The 13,808-nt window shown below is 39.1% G+C and overlaps 1 pseudogene; it reads left to right on the top strand.

Moving 5' to 3' along the window:
- The first annotated feature begins 6,651 nt into the window (after window positions 1–6,651).
- Window positions 6,652–13,702, top strand: LOC137708599 (flowering time control protein FPA-like; annotated as a pseudogene).
- The last annotated feature ends 106 nt before the right edge of the window (window positions 13,703–13,808 follow it).

Below are 13,808 nucleotides of genomic sequence, written 5' to 3'. Positions count from 1 at the left end.
TTATCATCTTGGTCGACAAGATTCCTAGGTGCTTCCTCGATTCGGAAGAATCACACTATTGGGTACCTCGCGTACTTTTTACGTACACAAAAGAGTGAAACAGCTTGACCATAGGGAAATGACCTCTCAAGCTAGAAGAACAGAGGTTACTTTGTACTCTCTACGGATGCATGAATAGGTGGGTCGGTCAAATGCTGGCATGGGGCAGCACCGACTTCATTATTCTTGCTCACTCATGTAGGGGAAGGCTCTTCTCTCTAGATGCCTGGGCTTACATAAAGTGGCAGTATAGGCTGGGCCTTTCTGGAAATTTACTCTTTCTTTAAGTTAGACACCAACCGATTGTGTAAGAAAATAGGTTGTTATTGGTCGGTCCTAAAGGTAAGAGTAGGTTGCTCCTCTGTTCCCTACTAATTGCGTAAGAGCCTAGTTTTCTCTTCCCTCTGGGTGAGTCGCTTCTTTCTCCAGCAGCTATTGCTAAAGTCGGGGTTGGTGTTTTTAGGCTATACATAGCTAGCCCTTCCCTGTACTGGACGTTGTTGAGATAAAGGCTTTTCTCCCTGGATCTATTAATAAAAGGTAGTCAAAGAGGGTATGTTACTGACCTCCCTCCTAAGAAGACGAGACTTCCCGCCCCCGTCCCCTTCATTCTATGTTGTTTTTAACTACAAATGCGGGTTTGGGTCTTACCCCTGGGGACGTATTGAGGTCATCGATCGAAAGAATAAAGAATAAGGGATGTGCTAAGCGATAATAATTCCTTCGCTGCATTCCTTCTCTTATAATTGAGTGAAGGTCATCCCATTCTATGAGCTCATTTCATAACGAATGGATTGTCGCCATAAGCAAGTAGTAGCTACGGTTTGCCTGCTTACTATTCTAACTCCTAGTATGTACTACTAACCTAAGATATATGAATACTATATGGCTATAAGATTATATGTTAAGACTACCTAACCATTGATACCAATCCTGATCTGATAGCATATGTACCAGTGAAATCCTCGTATAGGCCAAGTTTCGTTAAGTCAATTGCCTGTTGAAATGGTTGTCTAATGTATGCCCCTATCTGATCGTAAGAGGATGCGAAAAAGGGCTATTTTTTCATTTTGAGTTGTTTTGCTTTCACAAGACAAGCTTAATGTTTCCCGTAATTCGTTCATAAATTAATTGATTGAAGGTTATCCCACTCTTCGCTAAGGAGCTAAGCTAGTTGTAAGAAGATGTGTAAGCCTAATGTCGATCTATTCCTTGAACTATAACCTAAGAGTTTATCCCCTTTTCCGCCCGACTCTTTGGTCTTAAGAACGCTAGTTTTAAGAATGAGTGATTGCCCTTCTCCGACCCTTACTGCCCAATCTAATACATTCATACCCGGTATAATCTATTCTTACCTTACAGTGAACAACAGCAAGATAGAAGGAAATCTATTAGACGACCATCTTTCTTTAATAAGAAATTTGCTTTTAGCTGCCAGAAGGTCCCAAACCTTACTGACCTCTCGAACAACGATTGACGGCTAAGCAACCAAGCTACGGAAGACCTTCCATCTCAAGCAGCGGACGCAACCTCAAGCCAATCCTTTGAAGTCCTCTCTTAAGGCAATCCCTGAATGAAATGAGCTCTCTCGGGCAGCTAACGGTTGTTTTCATTCACAATCCCAGCTTTCCTCCAGTTTGCTCGTTCTGAGCATACGCCTAGTCGTTGAATTGGAAGAATGGCAAATTGCTCAAGCACCCTAGCCTAATAATCTTTCCCTAAAAGCTCTTCCTTAGCACAAGCGCTAAGCGATAATAATTCCTTCCTTTAACAAGTAAGCAAGTAAACTACCTTAGCACAAGCGCTAAGCAATAATAATTCCTTGAGATTACTTACTTTTTTGTAAGAGATGGGTGAAGCTTATATGCAGTAGCTAAGCGTTAAGAAGGATTAGCTATATGCTTAACATACGCGGGTCGGGCTATGTTTTCGATCAATTTGGTTCACCTTGCTATGACCCAATCTATTCATACGAAAACTAAGAGACTACTTCTAGCTCAAAGCAGAACCTGCTTCACCTCTCAAATAACGTAGAATATAGATTACGTAGAATCAAAATCGAGATTGCGTAAAAGAAATAGAAATCAAGAAATTGAAATAACGTAACAAAGAATAGAAATGTTTCTTCTTTCTTGCTCTTCTAATAAAGAATGAAGATTAAGCGCAGTAGGATATATAAAGTAGTAGAATCTTTTTCCTCCGTTTTGAAATAGAATGTTTCGTTTCCCTTCCCCATTCTTTTGGTAGGCAAAACCTACCTCCATCTTTCACTTTTTTTTTTAATATATAAGGGATTCAAATTACTGCGATTCGTACTACAATTGCGTAAGTGATCACAGAAACTTCGACTTTTACCTGAATAACTCTCTTGCTTCGGTGAGTCGACAAGACTTGGAAATAGCCTAGATGCAACGGCTGATGGCGGAAAACCAAGAGGCATACCTCCGTATGAATGGGGCAGGGGAGTTCCACTATAGGGTCGAAGACAAGAAGACTTGGAAAGTATTGGGCTTGTGAATGCCTGTAGGTTTCTGCTTTCCGGATGAGGTGTATTGAATTTGATTTGACCTTACATCGATTTCATGCCATGACATACTGCGACGATGGCTACATACGAGGATAAGTTGGGTTCTAAGGAAACAGGAAAGGCAAGGGAGAAAGAAGACAAACTCTATATCTCTCTTTTTTGTTCTCCATAAGGGGCTTCAAAAAGGAGTGAAATCCCCCCCTAAGAACCCCCGGTGGTGAATCAGAGCTGGGGAAGGCCCTCGTGCTTGGGTGAGAGATTGAGCAGTTAGGGGATAGAGAGCGCGGAACGGGCTTTCCAAGCATAAAACAATCCTTACCTATACATTCCATGGCAACAGACAGAAGGCAGTTTTTTCGTTGTTGTTAACCCCAGCCCATTCCCGTTCCCAATAATCTCCATGAAAAGACAACCATGATTTCCGAACGAACCGAGGGAGAGTCGAGGCATGAAAGACTTTTCTATGATCCGGTTATTTCCAAGTACGTATCATCCGCTGCGTTATCCACTGCTTTATCCGCCGTCTCTGCGGCCGCCAAAAGCCTACCCTCTCTCGGATATTGAGTGGGTTGACCCGGGAAGAAATCCGGACGAACCTTCCAACAAGCAGAATAGAAGTTGACCACAAAGCCATCTCTATGGGAGGCTGCTACCCATAAGGCCATCTCGGGCATATGGGAAGAAAAGGCGGCAGACAACCGACTGAACTGGGGAGCCTAAACGGCATTGAGGATGAGTCCAGCGGTCGACAAACGACTTCTATCTACAAGTGCTTTCATTATGGATCGGTCGACTTGTCACGATTGATTGCTCACACACAATTAGGTTAGGCAGGAAAAAAACATTACTTCGAGAACTGCTTACCTCTTTACGAATTCGCTGCGCTCCGCTCGGGCTTCTCTAGCTATAACCCAAGCCCTTCCCGCGCTTCGCTCTGTCGGTCCTTCATTACCTTCTCTTCCTCCAAATGGCACTCCCCCTACGATATTTAGGGCCGTAACGTTGTGGTTGTTCCCTCGACTGACCGAGAAAAATAAGTTCCAGAGGCATCTTCCGTTCATATCGATTTGGGTTTTTTCGGTGTTTGTTTTCACCGTTTTCGAAAGAATTCGTACTCCTAACCAACCAAACTCAAAGTCCATAATAATTCCATTCTTCTTATTTCAGGCAATCACCTCGTGCAGTAGGAAGTGATTTCTGATCGTCGTACTAACAAGGAAAAACATAAGAAACAAAAGAAAACAGAGACAAAGGGTAAAGATCTTTTCTTCACGCGCAATAAGCTCAAGTACTGAAACCACTTTGAAAATAATTCCAAACAAGCGCTTTAAAAATTCACGATTTTATGTCCTCGTCGATTCGTTCCCTCGTTCCTTTTATCTTAGGCATCTCACTTGGAAATTGAATTCTTTTCGATCTTGTACCCATGGAGCTGAACACCAACAAAATCTCGATTCAGCATAAGCAAGGAGAGAGGCCTTTGCCGGGTAAGAGATGAATGAGGCCTTACAAGGGCTCTTTCCCACTTAATAAATTAATTCCTTCGTTACGGCGGTTGAGGGTACCTGCCGTTCAGAGATGCTATCAGAGTAGGAAAGTTAGCCAAGTTATCCTGCCTAGTTTAGATAAAGCACCCCTTATCGCCCCACGACATCTGGTTAGGACACACAACATATTCCGAAACAGCGGATTCTATAACAGCATTCTGCCTTTTCGAAGACAGAGCACTCGTGGCACACACGCTATATCTGCGAGGATTCCAAGTATCTTGTTGCATGAATCAATCTTGCTTAGGGTTCCCTAAACAACAATTTTTTTTTTTACTTACACTATAGTGATTCTTTTTATTATGGTATAGATTTTAATGGTAGAAGCTTCTGCCATTGGCTTTGTTGCAGTCACGAGCTGCTTCGTTTACTGGAACGTACTGCATGTCCCCCCACAACAGAAGAATGGGAATTCGAATTCTCTTATGTCTCATCTCATGGGTTCCCAATCCAAATTAGACAAGAGCAGTAGATAAGCGGGCGAAAGAACTAGAAAACTACTTCGTCGGATCGTCTTGATGAAATATAGGACTTTGTTTCCCCGGTTGATGTAGAAAAGTAGTCACTACAAGCTGGATCGAGACACGCAGCTTCGACAAGTCTTTCTACCAGATAAATAGGAAGTATCACTTTATAAAGGAAACATTACATGAAGGATCAATTGATGTGCAATATTGCAGGAGTGAAGAACAACTTGCAAATATTTTTACAAAAGCTTTGCCCAAAGACAGGTTCCATTACTTGAGAATGGAACTTGGAGTGAAGCCAGTAAGCAACTTTGGAGATACTGTTGAGAATTAACCTACATACTAACTTAAATCCAACCTGTTAATGATAATCCTACAGCTGGAATTGAAGAGGAAGATGAAATCGAAGAAATAAAGAACTTACTATTTTTAGTAGTAGTTGTTAGTCTTTAAATTGTAACGACTAGTTTACTTTTTGCTTTTAGTAAGTTTCATAGTTGGTATTCCTATTCTTAGGAACCATACTATGTCACTGGATCCATTTCCAAGTGGAAGGATCGTAGCCTCCAATGGCCTGAATGGCTGGAGATGAGTCTTGGTTCCCTAATTTGTAGGATCTGAGTTTCTGATCAAGTTAGGGTTTTATAACCGTGTAATAGCTTCTTCGATTTCAATCAAGAAAGATACTTTTTCTCCTCTTTCTTTCTGCATTCAAATTTTCTGCAATTTTATCAAATTTGTGTGTTCAAAGTTTTAACCTTTATTTTTGTTATCAACCTAAACCACATGCCTGGTACCATTTCAACATTAAGGACGTATTATTTCCCTGATATGCTGTTATTCCAAAAAAAGAAAAAAATAGAAAGAAAGAAAAAAACTTGTACATTAGTCGAATTTTTTTAATTTTATTATTTATTTATTTCAAAATTTTGATTTTTTGTTTCATTTGGATATTCATATCATGTGGATGAGTATAATTGTGAAGGCAAGATTTCGTGGCAAATTTCTTCCCTCTTGAACGATATTTAGCCTTACGAGAGTCTAGAATGGATTTCTCATTACACGATTAATTATACTTTTGAGACATTTTTGTATGATATTGTAATTACACCAAAACTTGAGAACATAAATCGTGGTTAACCCTTTGGAAGTTTGCATGTTGGATTTAGGATAATTACACGATTTAGAAAATGAAAATTATATAAGGTTTTGCCTCGAGGGCTTTTATATAAGCCCTTGATGACATCACAATATAGAGAAAAACATTTTAAACTCAATACTTGATTTGTAACATCAAAATAATTTCACACTAAAAAACAATTAGAGCGTGGCACATTGATAGATGAGGGTTTTTTTTGTCTACAATTGAGCTATTGAAGTGTTTTTTTTTTTTTTTTTTAATATAACATATAGTTATTACAGTGTTTAGTGTAATACAACATAAGAAAGAACTGGACTTAAGTATTGCTCGAACCAAATCAAACCAAACCTTCCAAAATTAGTTGGTTTTGATTTCCCTAGTGATATTTGTTTAAATCAAATCGAACCAAAATTATTGCAATCGATTCAGTTGGGATTTTAAAATATGTCCGAGCCAATTCCTACTCAAACTTAAAAAATACAAAAAATAATAAAATCGACAAACGGAAAGCACACAAAACATTGAAAAGCCAGTGGTTTCGTAACAAGGCTAATTTTCAAACACTATTTTTAGCATCACGTACATTTTCTTTATTTCCGGCTATCCGATTAAATAAATCAAAATGAAATTAATAGACAAGATCAAGAGGGGGTGCTTAGGGAGAAATTTTTAGTTGTAACGGGAACACAGATTATACACCACGTGTTTTTATGTAAGTGGTGGGAAATTTTATTTTTTAAGTTATTAACATTTTAACACACATATCTTACCATTTATATAGCAACACATAATGTAACATTTTGTGCGATTGTCACACTAAAAAAATCTCCCAATGCTTGGGAGTTTAGCCTTATTTATCAACGGCCCCAATTGGCACGTTTTTAGTAATAGGACACATGTTTGGGTAACTACGTGCCCAATCATAATCACCCGCCTTACCACGGGAATCTAGCCCATCAAAGTCACTGCAATCTTTCACTGCTCCAAGTAGAAACGAGAAGGCATTGAATTTGGATCGCTTCACGCTTCACACCTCACACGTTCCCTCCAAAAAGCGTTGCTGGAATCACTTTAAATTTCACTCAAAAGCTACTATGGTAAGTGCTTCGATCAATTCACTATCACAAACCCTAGGAAATTCGATTGCTTTTCAGATGAAATCATCTTATTAGGTCATAGTTCACTGTGATTGGGGTTTGATTTCGAGTTCGTTTTTTGTTCGGGTTGTGGATGATTAGGCGGGTCGAGGAGGAGGAAGGGACCGGTTTTGAATGGAGCACCCACTAAAGAGTCGCGGTGGGCGTGGGCTGCGGCGTTTGGACTCCAAAAACGGGAAAGCTCCGCCGTCTCGGAACCTCTGGCTTGGTAACCTTTCACATAGAATCATAGGGACGACCTCATTAATCCCTTTCTGCAGTTTGGAGAGCTAGAAAGGGTGGTATTCCATGCCGATTGGAGTTATGCCTTTATTAATTTCAAGAGGGAAGACGAAGCAATCTCCGCCATGGAGTCCCTCCTGGGTCTGACTGTTGCAGGCAACCCGCTGAGGATCGAGTTTACCAAGGCGGTTAGTTACTTAATTTTCGAGATACATCTTTTCTATCTTTGTTGTAAGTATATGCAATGTTGTAAGTATGCACTGAGGATATGTGTGTATAATATAAGTTGTTATCTGAATTGAACGCCACAGTAGCTGTCTAGTTCCATTGTCTTTGAGTTTGTGCAAGAATGTATTCCACAGTTCACCAAATCATAATATCTAATTAACTAATGAGAAATGCATAACTATTATAACAGTGCCACATTCAACGAAATACATTAATCGATAAGATACTCCAATCCAGCATAATCACTAAACTGGCAAGCAATGTTAATGTCTACAACAATTAACAACAAAAAATTTAAGTCCATTTTTAATGGGGAGCACTTCTAAAGGCTAAAGCCATGTTCTTTGCTCTCGTTCCATGGTTTTCAGCATGATCATTCCTAGCATTACACATTTCATACTTTCATGATTAATTCTTTGAAGGTGAAACACATGCAAGGGGATGCAACCCAATCGCGCTTTTCTTTCCATGTGTTTAATGACAAACCTTGTGACTAAACATAATAATTATAGGTTGCTTGCCTATCTAAGAAGGTTGAACAGCCACAGGAAATTCTTTTTCCTTGTATCCTTGCATAAGAGTAGCCGGAAACCATTTACAAGTTGGACGCGTTGAGGTTTAGCTTCAAAATATGTAAAATGGCAGGGGCATTTATGCCGTGGCTAGCATATCCTAAACCTCCCATAAGTAATTTATTGCTACTTAATAAAGAAGGGCAAAGCACACCATTTTTTCCCTTTTAATTCTTGTTGTCATTCTTGTCTAACTGGAGTCACAATGCACATTTTATCAACAATGCCGGGGTTGATAGTTTTCTCACTGCAAATCATAATTGGGTCGGGTTGAGTGCTAAACTACCAATGTTCAAAGTAGTTGTGATTGTTAGCCCATTTACTCAAGTGAAATTAACAGTTTTCAGGGGTTACTATGTTTGGTAGGAATAGATCCCACACTAGAGAAAAGTTATAGGAATCAATCTGTTTTACTACTCTAGTGTTAGAGCTTTGAGCAAATAGCATTAGACCATGCTGTTAGATCTTTGAGAGAGCAAAGGAACAGCTTACGTTATGCTATTTATGGAGACAACTGGACTTTAAATACGCATGTTTGAATTCTCCATTTGTTACTTTCTTTGTTATCTGTTAATTTTCCTCTCTTGTTCATAATTATTTGCAATCTACCTTGCAACCTAGGAAATTTGTAATGACCTTTTCAAAATAGTTGTGACTATAGATATTAGACAATAGTTTTGGCCTATTGAAAAGAGAGATTGAATATGCCTCCTTGTTAAAAAAGAAAGCATACAAAATTGGAAAGCGGTAAGATATTCATCAAAATCATTTAATTGCCTCATCAATAAGTTCATAAAGGAAAAAAAAAATTGATTTGACAGAAATTACAGAATATGGAGTTGTCACTGGAGAAAAATCAGAAGCCTTTTATCAGATTAAAAGAATTCCTTACTAGGTAAGAATTCAACCTTATCTCCAGATGTTGGAGTATAATAAAAGGAGACCATTTTAGCATAAAGATTGGTGATGTGAATCATATATCATATATCAACATTTCTATATGCTTTGTATAAGCTCGTTCTGTTCTTACTTTTATGAATCTTTAATCACAGGATAAATCATCAGCACCATCGCATGAAGAAGGTTACTCCTAACGTCGAGATGAACAGCGTTCAGCTCCAAGAGGATCACCTTTCTTGCAAAGGGAGTTTCGAGCACGCCAGAATAGTCCTGAGCAATTTTAGCCCATCAGTACAGCTGGAGAACGTTTAAATCGTGTTGCAGGTTGGAACATCTGAGCACATTATTGACTTCCGCAGATAAAAGCATGTCCTGAGAGATGTTTGCCTATGTTTACAATCTTTGCCTTGGGAGGCCAGTGCAGTTTAGAGCAGTTTTGTCTTTCCTCCAATTGTTCACTTGTTTAATCCAGGTCAACAGTGTTATATTCCTGCAGTTGGTTTCACAATATTGATTCTCGCACTCATTGAAAAATCTGTAGCAGTTATTGACCAAGTGTTTGCTTACTCTTGCTAGCATGATTTACAGTGTTTCGAGTCATAAAATGTTATTCACAGCGCCCAGATTTAATTTGTTCTAGTTGATTCTTGTGCTGATATATCTATTCTGATTTGAATAATTAGACACATTTAGCAGTTACCACAGCATGTTTAAATTTTGTAGGATGTGAACCAGCATTGTTTTAAGTGTTTCTAATGTCTGAGTGCATCTCGTAGTACGTTGTCCGTCAGCCTTTGGTTGAACTTTTGTGTGTACGTGTCACGTGTGTTTTCTACACGAGACTGTCTGGATAATTTGTACATTTATAGAAGTAAGCAGAATATTTGGAGTACAAATTCAGTGGGGATGTCTAAAATAGTATTAGTTTAATCCAAAAAGAAAAAGGGAAATTGAATAGCAGCATTACTAATGTTGAATATATTTAGATGCACTGTGGATGGGTTATGAAAGAACACTTAATGCATGAGCTGGTCGAAAAGGATGTTCAGCATACATTGGTCGTTGGAGTAACCTTTATAAGACTGAACCCGTTGGTTTCATTTGGCAAGTTGGTAGTAAACTCACATATGAGAAACACTACGGAATTAATGGTTCAAAGTTAGAATCAACATTTATATATGAGTTGTATAAGCTTGTTCTGTTCTTACTTTTATGAATCTTTAATCACAGGATAAATCATCAGCACCATCTCGTGAAGAAGGTTACTCCCAACGTCGAGATGAACAACTTTCAGCTCCAAGAGGATCATCTTTCTTGCAAATGGAGTTTCGGGCAAGCCAGGATAGTCCTGAGCAATTTTATCAGGAAAAATCCAATATGAGTGATAAGAAGGTAGAGCCTGGTGCGCTGTTTTATGGATAGGTTTTCCTGCTTTATTGAAGGTGGATGAAATGATATTAAGGAAAGCTTTCTCACCAGTTGGTGAGATTGAGAAGATCTCTGCATTCCCTGTTCGTAGTTATGCTTTTGTGCTATTTAGGAGTGAAATGTTAGCATGCAGAGCAAAAGAACCTCTTTAGGGAAGATTATTTGGAAATCCTCGGATATATATTTACTTTGCAAAGAGACAGGCTCAGCAAACAGAGGAAGGAATTCAATGAATGTCCCTCCATAGTCCATCCCCACAGTTTCAGGTGAATGGTCGCTCAGGATCATCTGAGTATTTTTGGGAGGACACGAAATTTGGGAGCTTCACAGGGAATCCCAGCATCAGATCCCCTCAGTATTTCCCAGATTTTAATGCTGGTGATTCTGAGCTGATCCCTGTGGTTTTAAGAGGAAAGGGAATTTATGGAGAGGTGAAAGCAATACGTTTGAACAGAGGAGTTACGGGGAAATGGGGTCTGAACTACGACTATCAGAAGATATGTATGATCATCAGGGTAGTCCTAAAGGAGAGAAATATGCTTATTTACATTATTATTCACAGAGATTTCGTCAGACAAGTCAACCTTATGAAGAACCATGGGATTTGCCAGAAGATATTCATTACTTTTGTGGGGCGAAGAAAATGAAGACAGAGTCTTTTCTTTCGAACAAAGAGCTTCCAGAGTATCCCCAATCTGACTGCAACCCAGAAAGACATGGATTTTCTAGGTCATACTCTGATTTTTCCCAAGCTGACAGTTCCAATAGAAACTTTGAGGGTGGGCCTTTTGGTTACAACCAGTTACCTTATCAACCAATGAATCTACCTCTAGCTCTAGGAGAAAGGGGTGACCGCTGGAAAGAATCTTATGACGATTTTGAGGTAAGCTTGGGTTCTCAGATAGCAAATCCTGTTGATAGGAGAAGGTTCACTCCTGAATCAGATGAGCCTTCTTTCAACGTGTGGAAATGGGAAGGGACTATAGCAAAGGGAGGAACTCCTGTCAGTCATGCTCGTTGCTTTCCTGTGGGCAAACTCCTTGACATCACTTTGTAAGTAGTAAATTTTTTTGTTCCGTAACTCAAATTTTCTGCTCACTTTCATGATTAATTGAACAGAATCACTGGCTGGTAGAAAAAAAAAAAAAAAAAAAAAAAAAGGGTGGAATGAATAAAATCAAGAATGTGAAAGGGCTATATTTACCTTTTGCCTGTTGTCTTTTATCTCCAACAGTAGCTGATTACTATAACGTCGTGATTGTTGCCTGTCTGTTTGTAACATGCCATTTTTATTAAATGCGCAATATGCATTTTTTATCAACTTTTTTACTCTTATCAAATTACTTAGTTGCAGTGTATTTTGTTTTATCAGAAATGGAAGAGTTCCAATTTATTTTTCATGCATTTGAGAGTTCACAGGACTCTGGCTGCATGATATTTTGGTTCATGTATCAAATATTCAACCATTAGCTGCAAGGGATTTTGTTTTCCGTTGTTTTTTCCCAGTAAGGAAAGGACTATCCTTAGGTGACCCAATTTTATTGAAATTCAGCAATATTGATTGATTAACAGACTACACAATCAAATTATTTTTGTAATTTTATTGAGTGGTTTGTCTAATTCCACTTGTCAATTCAGTTCCTGATTATACTTTATTGATATTCTAGTGGGGAAGTGTTATTGGCACTCCAAAAATCTCGTTGTACACTCCTCATAAGTGTATTTTCCTTTCCTAATATAGAAAGTTTGGAGTGTAGAATGAGATTTTTGGAGTGTTAATAACAATTCCCTTCTAGTGTGTGTAATTCAGAATTACACGATGTAATCTAGATAGACTAGTTTCCACTGCTCTGAAGACAAAATACATATTTTCAAACATTTTGTAACGAATGATAGTTATCAAAGTTTTGGATCTAAATCATTATTATCACCAATGTTCTGCTGCAGGCCTGAATTTTTGGATTGTACTGCAAGGACTGGTCTAGACATGCTTTCGAAGCATTACTATCAAGCAGCAAGTGCTTGGGTTGTGTTCTTTGCCCCTCAAAGTGATGCTGATTTTGGATACTACAATGAATTTATGCATTATCTTGGGGAAAAGCAGCGAGCAGCCGTTGCGAAGTTAGATGACAAGAATACCTTGTTTCTTGTGCCCCCATCGGACTTCTCAGAAAACATGCTGAAGGTACCAGGGAAACTCAGCATCTCCGGTGTTGTTTTGAGGTTAGAGAATCCTAGTTCCAATTTTCGATCCCCTCATCAAGAACCTGAAAGAAAAGATATGAGATTATTGTCATTGCCTCAGGACACATCATATACAAAGCCATCAACACCTTCAGAATCTATTCATTCATTTACATCAGCTCCACGGGTGTCATTTTCAGGTTCAGCTCATGGTGTTGGAAATGGATCTGATTCTTACAATGAGAACAGGCATGAGTATCCGCATCATATGGAAAGCCCTGCATTGGGGCCAAACTGGTCTTCACTCAACACACAGAACTCAATTACAGATACGAGAAATAGACCAACCCAATGCCCAATAGTGTCGCTGATTCTAATTTTCAGGAGCATAGGGTCATGCAAGGGGAAGCACAACAGTTGAGCATTTCAGGTGGAATTTCTCGTATTTGAAACCGCAATTCGTCGCAGCAGGAAATCCAATCTTCAGGTTCTTTATCTATGCTGTCTGCTGCCCCGCAACCAGAGCAACTTGAACAATTGCCATCATCTCTTATTGGGCAGCAGCAGAGGCAGCCTGGGAGAACTCCAAATCCATCTACCGGAGAAGATTTAAGACGGAGAAACACAATGAATGAGTCTGATAACATTCCAAGGACATCCCAGACATTTGGTATGCAGAATAATCAGGTGAATTTGCAGCTGTCAACGTCTCAGTTTGGTCAAGTCCAACAGTTGTAGCAGCGGCAACAGCATGTATCAACTGTGTCTGCAACGCCTCACACAGTCCAAACAGCAGTTCAGGGAAACCAACAGCTGCAAAGTACTAGTACAAATGAAGCAATAGAAACAGATCCACAGAAACGCCTGCAAGCAACATTACAGTTGGCTGCAGCTCTTCTTCAACAAATCCAAGGGAAAGGAAGTTTACCAGTACCTGATTATGATCGTGCTGGTCATCATTTTTTGAGAGAGTGACAGATAAAATTCGAAATTCAACACCCGCAACGAAGTGCAGTTGCACGAATTTTGCTTTCCCTACAGTTTGATGTATATCCTCCTCTCTTTTCCTAGTTTTACTGTTGGGGTTCATGCGGTAGGATGTTTATTGGTTTTTGTTGTCCAATGGTCATGCTACTCATCTACGTTCTATATTGACTAAATAGAAGAAAGTTACCCGCTAGAATTTGATAGCAACTTTATGCTCCTTTTTCCTTCATATGATAGTTTATATATATTCTTCGGCGCCATCTCTCTGTCACCTATACAGAAGCCCTGCAAACGTGACTGAATTGTGCAGGAACACTTGTAAACTTGTTTTAGGTAATAATTTTGTTAATCGTGGGAATTTCCCCTTCTATTTTTTTCGATTTACGTAGTGAGAAACTAAAAAGGAATG

Source organism: Pyrus communis, chromosome 11, assembly GCF_963583255.1.
Source record: "Pyrus communis chromosome 11, drPyrComm1.1, whole genome shotgun sequence".
Lineage (NCBI taxonomy): Eukaryota > Viridiplantae > Streptophyta > Magnoliopsida > Rosales > Rosaceae > Pyrus > Pyrus communis.
The sequence above is the reverse complement of the archived record's forward strand: the minus strand, read 5'-3'. Positions and strand labels throughout refer to the sequence as shown.